The sequence below is a fragment of the Zootoca vivipara genome, chromosome 2 (genome assembly GCF_963506605.1).
Source record: "Zootoca vivipara chromosome 2, rZooViv1.1, whole genome shotgun sequence".
NCBI lineage: Eukaryota > Metazoa > Chordata > Lepidosauria > Squamata > Lacertidae > Zootoca > Zootoca vivipara.
Window position 1 is genome coordinate 64,044,642 of NC_083277.1, and position 11,069 is coordinate 64,055,710.

The window sequence follows — 11,069 nt, forward strand, 5'->3', positions numbered from 1 at the left end:
CAATCACCCTGTAGAAGCAACTGTACCAAAAAGAACACTTTTAAAATCAGCAGGTTGAAACATAGTGAGAATTTACTTCCAGTGAAGTATTACTGGAAAGCTTTTTTTTTTAATAGGTATTGCGTCGCTATTGGTTTTCAGCTGCTACTAGTTTAAAATGTTTTTATCAACATATACTTTTAATTTTCTGTTTTATTGTCTGTCACTTTGGGTTATTAACAGAGAAGCAACTATCAAGCTCCATAATAAAATATAGGCTCTTTTGGTGTTCTCTGGTTCCCATGACTACTGCAGCCATTCACAGAGTTCATTAGTGTCTGAAGCCAAGTGCTAACATCTGAGCCTTTAGATTTTTCTCCTCTGATAATCTGAACGCAAATGTCCCTCAAATCAGCTCACTTTCTAACAACTTGCACAATGCATTTGGCAGATGTGCTTCCCAGTGATTCTAATGGGAATATATAATAATCCTATAACGCTTACTCAGAAGTAAGTCAAATAGAGATCACTGGGACTAACTCTCAGGTAAATTTATATATGATTGCAGCCTTTAGTTGTATGTTCGGCACCTCCCAGCATGCTTCAGATGCCTAGTCCACTTTATAAAATAAATAAATAATTGCCATATAATTCTTTTGCGTTTGTTTGCCATTAATTTCTTTTTTTAACCCAAATCTATTTTAAGTTACAAAACCACTGCAGCAATTGGAGGGAGGGTTGGGACACTTCAGGTGGAATCCAATTATTGCAGTGCACAGTTGACCTCTACTGGAAAGTGGCAGGGCTGGTTTTCATGGAGTTTAACCTTGGACAGAAAATTGTTCAGCATTCTGTATACAACAAGACCTCCACAGCAGCTTAACCTCAAATAATATTCATTTGTATCCAGCATCAATGAGTGTTTTCTGCCCCAAATCTAGTTAAGGCAAACCTTGGGCTGAAATCTTGTATCATACAACCTTGACTCAATTGCCTTGAATTCAAAGGAATTCAAAGGAGCATCTCTCTGATCATCAAAAGAATAACTGGACAAACTTGTATAAACTTGTTTTAAATTTCTATTGTTACTACAAAAGAAGGGTATCTTAAATTTTAGCTGTAACCTTCCTTGTGTTTGGTTTTTAGTTCTCATTCCATCTTATACAAAGATTTGTTGTTATGGTGATAATTCCTGTAGGGATACATCACAGCACAGTGTTGGAGATGTTATTGTCATTGTTATTATAATTACCTTGCTGAAAGAGGATGTTGCCCCATTTCTGACCTTTCATTTCTTAACATTGTCTTCAACTTATATTGGGGATACTAGCAATATCTTTGCTGTGGTGCACAACATTTAAAATTAAAAACGTCTCATCAACATTTTAAAAAAGTAATCATGGAGGCATTAAATCCATGTTTTATGATGAGCAAGAAAGCCTTCTAAAAGTTTAGCTAAGCCACAGTTCAGAGCAAATTAGGGTTTCAGATTGGTTTAGATTTGTAACACAATATGAGTCAGTGGGCTGGTCATGCATCCATATTCTTCTCAATGATTGCAGCATCAAATAGCAACTTGCATATATGCATGAGCCTTCCACGGTTCCAGTTTTGCAAATGGAAATTTTAATATAATCTGCTCATCTCAAACACAGTAATTTCCAGTGCAATCGATTAATACATTCTGTGGGTCATCAGACACTGAGAGATGAAATGGTGAAAAATCAAGAGGTGTGAACAATTGTTTCTATCTCACTTAGAGCTGGAGACAAAGCAGCAAAATAGGTTTGCCTTCAAAACGCACTGTTGTGGGATGGGGACAACAAATAGATCAACAATGAGGCTTCAAACAGAGGGATATTATGTGGATCTAATTGATTCTGGTGGAACCCACAGTGTAATAAGAATAATAAACAAATAAAACCGCATGACTTCATCTCTTTATTCTGTCTATTCTTGTACTTTAGAAGTTTCTCCACCTGCCTTGCACTTCTCCCAGGAATGATGCAGCCATTACAATAAAGGTACTTGCTAATTTGCCAAAAGGCAAGGGGGGGATTAGTGGGTTCCCATTTGTATGTATAATTATTCAGTTAGCCCTTTTAGAATTGCCCCAGTTTACATTTTAGAACTGGTTTTTTAAAAGTTTGGGCAGGGAAGAGAACACTAGGCTACATGGAAAGCAAATTGCTAGCAATCCTATTAACAGCTCAGAGCCTCATCTACAGGTTTCCCTGTTTGAGGCTGGCAGTGTTTGGTACACAGCATGTATGAAATGCCCATGCTTTGTCTAATGCCAGACCAATACATGCAAAATTTGGAACAAATTAAGCAAACAGCAGAGAGGTTATCTCATATTGTACTCCCAGAAAACATTGGCTTTGCAGCCGAGATCAAAGCAGCGCTAGGATTCCACATGGAATGCTCACACGGATTCCAAACTGTCCACCGAAGGGCTGGTATGGTAAATCTCTCTCATTAAAATGCCAGACTCCTTGACAGGCCAGCTTGTGATCTTTGCAGGAAGGAGGCCAAGCCAGGCAAAAGCTCTACATCTGTAAAGTGTACCTCTCTAGAACTAAACACACAGAGGAGCACCAAGGGTGGCAGGGCACACTACAAACATCGCAGGAGCTGTCACCCCAAAGGACAGCCCCTTGCCAGCAATTTCCCTCCCCTGCCATCAGTGCAGCTGTGGAGAAGAGGGATTCTTTTCTAAGAAACAAAACAGATAACAGAATGCATCTCCAAGATATGTGCTTTATCTGTGTTAAACCAGGGAGTGAGGCAATTTGGCATGGGGCAACACAGAGAGAGGTGGTTAACCTTCCTCCCCAACTCAGAAGACACACCTATTCCTCTCTCTACAAAGCCAAACATACAGCCGCCTGTACTGTGCATATGTATGTTTTCACCTTAGTGGCTAATAGCAGGCACAAAGCTTACGCAGTAGTTAAACTGTGGTATGGAGGCAGGAGGGCTTAAACCTCTTCCCTGTACCTGAACCCTGCTCCAAATCAACAGAAAGAGGGAGTTGCTTTTAGCAGCAGCACCAAGTGTCAAAAATGCAGTCCTGCCTACTGGCAAGATTAGTAGGAAGGAAGAGTCATTGTGTTACATTGCTCTTTTTTGCTTGTCATATATTCTTGAAAAACTATTTTATTTTGTGTTTTTAAGAAATGCAGTCCTGCGTCGCCACAGTTACATCTGGCCCTTCAAAATAATTACATGTGTTTCCATGTTAAAGGTTGTGGGGTTTGTGTGTAGGAAAGCACATTGTAATGATGGCCAGGCATGGGATAAATTGAACCAAACAAGGGGAGGAGGCAATTAAATATGAGGCTACTCCCCATATCCACACTGTTCTGACGAGATATGCCATCATTTGAAATACTTGATGCCTGCCAGCTAACAGTGATAATTGATGATGGATCTCTGGAACATTTTTGGGTTTTTTTACAGATTTTTGCAGGAAGTCCAGGATCCAAAGTTCCATCATCAATCATTATAGAAATAGGATTTGTTTCCCTTACAGGGTAGTCGTTGGTTGTGTTTTTCCTCCCTGTTTCTTTTCTTTTTCTATTGTTATTTTTTTTAAAAAAAAAAGTCTTGCTTTCATTTGGTTATAAAAAGGCATATGTACCTATCTGTTTATGTGAAATTAAATTTAAAAAGTTAAACAAGGTGGGAGCTGGCGTTGAAAACATAATTTGCAATGTGTAATTTCATCATAAGGAGGGGAGTCTACAGTGAAGAGCCACACAGCAGCTCATCTAGCCTGTTTCCATGCAGAAACAAATTTTAGGGATACTTTTTAAATAAGCAAATTGCCCTAATTTGAATTTTCTTACAACCAATTTGATTTATACCCCTTAATTAAATTATTAATGAAACTCAACAGTTAATGACCACTCATTTATTTAGAGTAAATTTCCAGATGAACTGAAAAGATGAAGCTGCTCCATAGCTTGTACTACTCCTCCGGTAAAATTCTCTGCTACATATTGTTATGAGTTTGTGGAGTGCCTGGGTTCCCCTTATAATTCATGGACCCACTCCTTCTAATTCCTGGGTACCAGACACTGGATTTAGCATGTTAAAATACAAGCCAGGAGCCAGCTTGGTAATGGCTTGTTAAAGAAGAGTCATTAGGGAGACAAAGGGATTGGGACAAAAACATTTGAAGTAGTTTTTAGAGTTGGAAGGAGAGCAGCTGTCTTTAGGATTGCATTTAGGGATGTTGTGGGCTGGAAGAAAAATAGTTGCAGTTGGTTAAATGCAGCAAGATGGGCAGTGGGACAGAGGGCCATCACTTATTTATGCAGGCTCCAAGACTGTGGCTATGGGAGAAGCAAGACCCCCTTGGGGGTGTTAATGCTGTGAGCCCCTCCATCACAGGCTCAGGTTGTATATGTGTGTAAATAAACCATAGACCATAAGGATACCACAGTATCTGCTGTGCCTCATTGTCCAAAAGGAAACACGAACCCTTGGAATCTTGCACTGCTCAGAGAGTGGGGTAGCATGTAACAATATATTGTGTGAGTTTTATTTGCAGGGACAATCATATTGGTATGCAGGCATAAAATTCTGTGTAATGAAAAATGTGGTGAGGGAAGTGTTTTCCTCTGCCCCCTCCTCTCTTACAACTGGAAAAGTTGGGGTCATCCAATGAAATGGATTGACGGTTGATTCAGAAAAGTGCTCCTTCATGCAAAGCATAATTGATTTATGTGTTTCACTGCCACAAGGTTTGTTGATGTTCATTAGCTTAGATAGCTTTTAAAAGAGTTTAGACAAATTCATGGAGGATGGACCTATGTCTCTGAATATTCATTGCTGGTGGGCAACAGCCTTAGAGGACTGTTGCCTTCACACCCAGTTTCCTGGAGGCACCTGACTGGCCACTGAGCGAGGGATTACATGAATGCTTTTTCCTGATCCAGCAGAGCTCTATGTTCGTTCTTACGATTTCCGTAGCAACTACACTTCCACAGGCTGCCGCTTGCCCTAATACAGGTGTGCCACAGCTGGATAGAACTGAGCAGCCAGGCAACAGTTCTGAAAGAGGCCTCTTAACAAGGCTTTAATGTTTACTTTATTCTAAGTTATACAAAGGATAAAAGGCTTTAACTGTCCACAGTGCAGCTCTGACTTGGGAACGGTGGTGTTAGGGGAGCTAAGCAAATCCATCACCCAGTCATCTGCAGCTATAATAACAACAGTTTATGGAAATGGGTTAGAATTACAGTGGAGTCCTCCACATTATATACTGGTGTTGCTTATTTTTATAAGGCAAGAGCAGTTCTTTTTATATTCTATGGCCTCTATGGAGTTGAATTCCACCGCTGCTATGAGACTGTTTACAACAAAGGACAAACAATTCTAAAGGATATTGGGTGAAGCCCATTAGCATTAAGTCAAATCCTTCTAGACGGAGGCTGACACTCCATCTTTCTGTTAAGACTGCTGCTGCCAAAGACATTAGTATTTTCGGAAAAATTCGGAATATATCTGCAAGAACTTGGGTTTAAAACGAATATTTTGTAGAATTCCCAAGAGGAAAGTAAATGGATGCAGTGGGAAAGTTAAAAACTTTGAAGCCAGGGAGGAAGAGAAGGAGAAGTCAATCGGGATAAGATGATATGAATATGGATATTGAAATGAAGATGTAGAAGCTAGACCGATAAATATGGCAGAAGATAGGATAAGTTTTATTTGAATGTTTATGATTGTTTATTTGTATATTTTTTGGTTGTTGTGTATTTTTTGTTGGAATTTTAGTTGACTGTTTTGTTTTATAATTCTTTTAAATTCAATAAAGGTTATTTTAATTATTATTATTTTAAAAAAAGTATTTTCGGACCTCGTTATTCAGAATCCTGAGCTCTTTGCCCATGAAAGAAGAAAACTGATTTCATTTTGCATGAACCAACTGGTCTAACATGGATCTACTCTGAAATTGGGACCAGATTTTAAAGCTAATATAACAAAATGCCTTGCTATGTGCTATCACATGACAGCAATCTTCTGCTCTGTCTATAGGACAAACAGGTAAAAGGCTACACGAATCTGACACAAAGACTGGCAAAATTCAGAAACCCACGGGAGGACATTTCATTCTCTCAGGACACTCTGCTGACCTTAAAGCCATTATTCTTTGACAAATCAAAGGGAAAGTCCAACATGAAATTGCTGAACCAGAATTTATCACCAGGAGTTTTTAGTATTCATTTGGGATGAAGACCTTTTGTCCCACTGCAAGTGGTAAATTATAACAGCAAAGCTTTATTATATAACAAGAATTTACTAATCCTGTGAAGTGCTGCTGTTGTACTGTAAATGGTTTCTGTGCTTATCTGTGCTTATAGATTTTAGCTTTACATAGAACTACGACTGAATGACAAACAGTGCCTCTTGCATTTTGCATCCTTTTAGTTCCAATATTTATACCTCTTCCTTTACACCAGGGTATATGTTCATGTATTATCTGCTAAGGGTAATACTTAATATATCTAATGAAGCAGGCTGTAGCCCAGGCATAGGCAAACTGCGCCCTCCAGATGTTTTGGGGCTACAACTCCCATCATCCCTAGCTAACACGACCAGTGGTCAGGGATGATGGGAATTGTAATCTCAAAACATCTGGAGGGCCAAGTTTGCCTATGCCTGCTGTAGTCCATGATAGCTTAAGCCACAATAAAACCATTAGTCTTTAATATGCCACAAGACTTTCTGCTGGTTTTGTTCTTTGGAAAATTTGAGAGTGGTGCTTGGTTGGGTTTTTGAGTTTTTAAAATTTAATGCTCCAGCTCTGTAATGGGACTTTTCCATCTTTGGAGGATTGCAACTGAGATGGTCACTTTGCTGTAAGTTATTTACAACCTCAGCAAAAATGTGACCAAATAAATGCCCTTGGAGTGCCAAGTGTTGAGATCTATGGTGGTTCTTAGGAGTAAAGGCCTCTTTGTTATGCAGTTTTGGACTCACTCCTAAATAAGCTATATTGTGTGGTTTGCCAGCTCTGGAAGTAAAAAATATGGATAGAAACTGGGGTTTGCAGCCAATTCACAAATGCATGTTTTTGCTAGACAAGCACAGGGCTAGTACACAGAGACTTCTTAGAGTGGACATTCTGTGTGATTGCCTTCTCTAGGTGGTAATTCTGTAACAAAGGAGATAATCCTTTCTACTTCCTCCTGCTTTTGAGGAGACTCTCTCCCCACCATGCTTCCAAACTGATCAGACATGTGTCTGGGGGCTCCAGACACCCACAGCCTATTTTGAAGCCATCTTTTGTATTTTGTGTTTATGAAGTTTTCTTACCTGTACTGTATTTTCTGCCTGCATTGAAATGTAAGTAAACCTTTTTTGTTTATTTTGCTAAAAACATGTGGTTCATTCTCTGTACATAGCTGCCAAGTCCCGGTTAGAAAAAATACGGGATCAGCAGCGCCAGCACCAGAAGTCGCTTCTACGCACGTCCAGACATGCGTAGAAGCAACTTCCGGTGCCAGCGCTGCCCAATTTCCGGTGCCCAGACATGGGCAGAGCGGCACTGGAAGAAATCCGGGGGAATTACAGGATATTTCACCATTCAGGATGAAAGCGGGAAACGGCTTTAAAAACGGGGGTTTCCCAGGGAAAACAGGAGACTTGGCAGCTATGTCTCTGCAGCAGGGTGAAGAAGCAGAGGTCAACAGACCACAAATAAAAAGGATTAAAATGTGTAATTGCCTTATTCCTAGGATTTAGGAAGCTGCAAAACGTACACGTGTTTTACTCTGCTAAAAAGGCTTCACAGCCTGCTTACTTTTTGCATCTCTCCCACATATATGGGATAGGAGGTTTAAGTTTTAATCTGCAGATTTAACCATCAATCCCTGTCCTACAAAAACAAATCTACATGTACAGCTGGTGCACAAGCCTTGTGGTGGAAGGATTAGCCAGAGGGAGAGAAAGCAATGAGGTGACAGCCCATTAAAATCACTGTTCTAGATACATACTTTATTCCCACAGTATGCTGCTGACACAAACAAAATTATGTTTAATGCGTCCAAAGAGCTATATAGCATTTGATGGTTTCCCCCACAATCAGTATTCTGAAGTGTGGGGAGGTTTTGAACTGATAGTAAACTAGAAGTAATTGCAAAATGCCAGATATTCTTTAGAAATCTCAGTTATAAATAACTTGCCATCAGTTGACAAATGCATGGTACACAGTTTCTACTCTAGTTCAGGCTTGGACCATACTTTAAAATCAGCTCTAGGCCCTACACCCTACATTTCCAGGGTCAAATCCCTGCTAGGCCTATCCATGAGGCAGACTGAGGCAGCTGCCTTAGGCGGCAGAATCCAAGGGGCAGTGCCCCTGCGAGCAACCACCACCACCACCAGAGAAGAAAGGAGAGGCAACTGTGGTGGCGAGATCTCACCAGAACCACACAGAAGCTGACACCACACCCACAGGATCCTGGTAAGCAAGGCTTCAGGGGAGGGTAGCACGGAGGCTGCACCTTCCCATTTCGCCTCAGGCGGCAAAATGGGATAGGCCACCCCTGCTTGTCATAAGGACTGAGTATGTACCTGAGGTGAAGCAAGTAATTTGGAAGGGCAACTGCATCCCTGTGTCTCCTCCTTTTCCTTGAAAGCACTATGAAACCATCATATATAACTCCCCCCCCCCCAAAAAAAAAACCTGCGTTAACACAGTGTTGCAAGGAAGACTTGTGAAAGGCCTCCTTTGCGGTCTCCTTTCCTCTTTTTGATTCTTAAAGGGTCACAACCTTTTTGGCACATAAGCTTTACATGTACAGTACATGCTGAAAGCAGTCACAGTGCCCGAGGATACAGGGTGACGCTGGCCCCTTTCTGACAGCAGTGCTACATTCGCCAGGACAGGGGTGGGATGGGGTGAGGCAATGGCAAAGCCAGGGGAGCTCTGCGTTGGTGGCAGCCTGCAGGTGGTAGAAGCTGGCCCATTAGGGTGAAGGAGGCACTGGTCCTCCAATCTCAACCTGCCCTCACCTGCCAACCTTCTTACCCACAACTAGTCCAGGGGGTGGCAATGCCTGCCAACTTCCTTCTTGGTTTCAGTGCTGCCCTTGTAGAACTCAGCAGGGAGGAAGACGGGACAAAAGCTAAAATCAGTTGGCTCCACCTGCCGTTGGCTCTGGCTCCACCTACTGGTGGGCTCCCTGTCTTCTGTCCTAACAGTCCCATGAGCAGGGGGGGCGTGGGGGGCAGTGCGCTCCTGGTGACAGGGTGATGGGGGTACCATTTAGTGAGCCCCCCCCCCGCGACTCCCCCAAACCCAGCGAACGGCAAAGCTGCAAAGCGCTGCTTCCGCTCTCCCCCTTTCCCCCTATAGACTTGGGAGTCGCAGGGGGCGCCGAATGTCACCCTCCTTCAGCCTGACTCCCCATGGGGCAAGTGAGGTGGCCTTGCCCAGCTACAGGATCTGTGTTTCAGCTTTAAAGCAGAAAGCTTCCAGGGGCGAATAAGCTCAATAATAGTGTTTGGGGAAAGACTGGGCATCCCCCGCACCATGAGCTGCTAATGGTACAGTCTCCCAGCAGATCCTGTAGCTGGGCAAGGCCACCTCACTCACTCGCCCCATGGAGAGTCACGGGGCGGGGGGCAAATGTGTGACCCCCCCTTCAAGCTGAAGGAGGGTAACATTTGGCACACACACACCCCGCGACTTCCAAGTCTATAGCGAACCGGGGAAGGGGGGAGAGCGGAGAGCTTAGCAGCTTTGCCATTCACTGGATTTGGGGGTGTTGCACACATAAGCAAAATTATTAAATATTTATATACAGACAGAAATAATAAATAAAACGTAGGCTTCATCCTTAATCCAGGCCAGGATAGGACAGGGAGTTTTTATTTGAATTTGAATAGATCAATAAGTCACCAGCCCCATTTCTTTTCCATCAGGGCACAGACCAGAGTAATGGTACCCCCATCACCCTGTCACTGGGAGCGCACCGCCCCCCACGCCCCTCCGTCACTACGCTTCTGCCCATGGGCAGCAGTCACCACTGCCCGCAGGTGTGCTTACCTGGCTGGAACAGGTCTTTGAACTGTAATAATAATGCTTCTTCTTTGCCAGGGCAGAGCATGGAGAGGCTTGCGTGTAGAAACCTGTGGTTTTTGTGTGGTTGGAATGTAGCATACGGTACAAAGATAAGTCATATCTGTTGCTCCATCCACTTGCTTGCCTCTGGTTGTTCTCAGCACTGGTGTGTGTTTCTAGAAGAAAAGAAAGAAAGAAAGAAAGAAAGAAAGAAAGAAAGAAAGAAAGAAAGAAAGAAAGAAAGAAAGAAAGAAAGAAAGAAAGAAAGAAAGAAAGAAAGAAAGGTGACCTATTCCTACGATAACATATCCTATGGAAACCCTGTTAATGTTTAAAAAAGAATGTCAGTATTTATTTTTAATCTGTCTGCAGACAGTTCTCTTGGACAGAATGCTAGAAGGCTTGTGCTATATTGCAGGAGGCTGAGATAAATATTGTCACACAAATCACGGGATTATTCAAAGATGCAATGAGCTAAGCTCGGTTGGCTCTTTGCTCTAAAGGTGTTTATTACTCCAGACATCTCAAGAGTGAAGCATAAACTAGGATGACAAAGCCACCTGCCAGCAGAAGAGAACTTGCATTATTGAACAATCAATTCATTTTAAAAAGTCATTCTGGACTTGGCAGGTTAAGATCAATTTCAGATATGTCAGGGTTCCCATTATTCTTCTTATCACTGATTTCCAATGACCACGTATAGCTCACAGACAAACTCTATTAAAGTGAACAGGATTTTTGCTCAGAAATGCTTACACAGCTTTGCTACATCCATATTTAGTGTGCTATGTGGGAATGCTCAGTTGGTAGAGCATGATACTCTTAATCTCTGGGCCATGGGTTCGAGCCCCACTTTGGGCAAAAAGATTCCTGCATTGCAGGGGGTTTGGACTAGATGACCTTCAGGGTCCCTTCCAACTGTATGATTCTATGCAGCTAGAGGTACAGGGTTCCTTGTACCTTTAATAGTTCAAGAGAGGACATTTCAGCTGATGCTGGTTTTTTAATGACA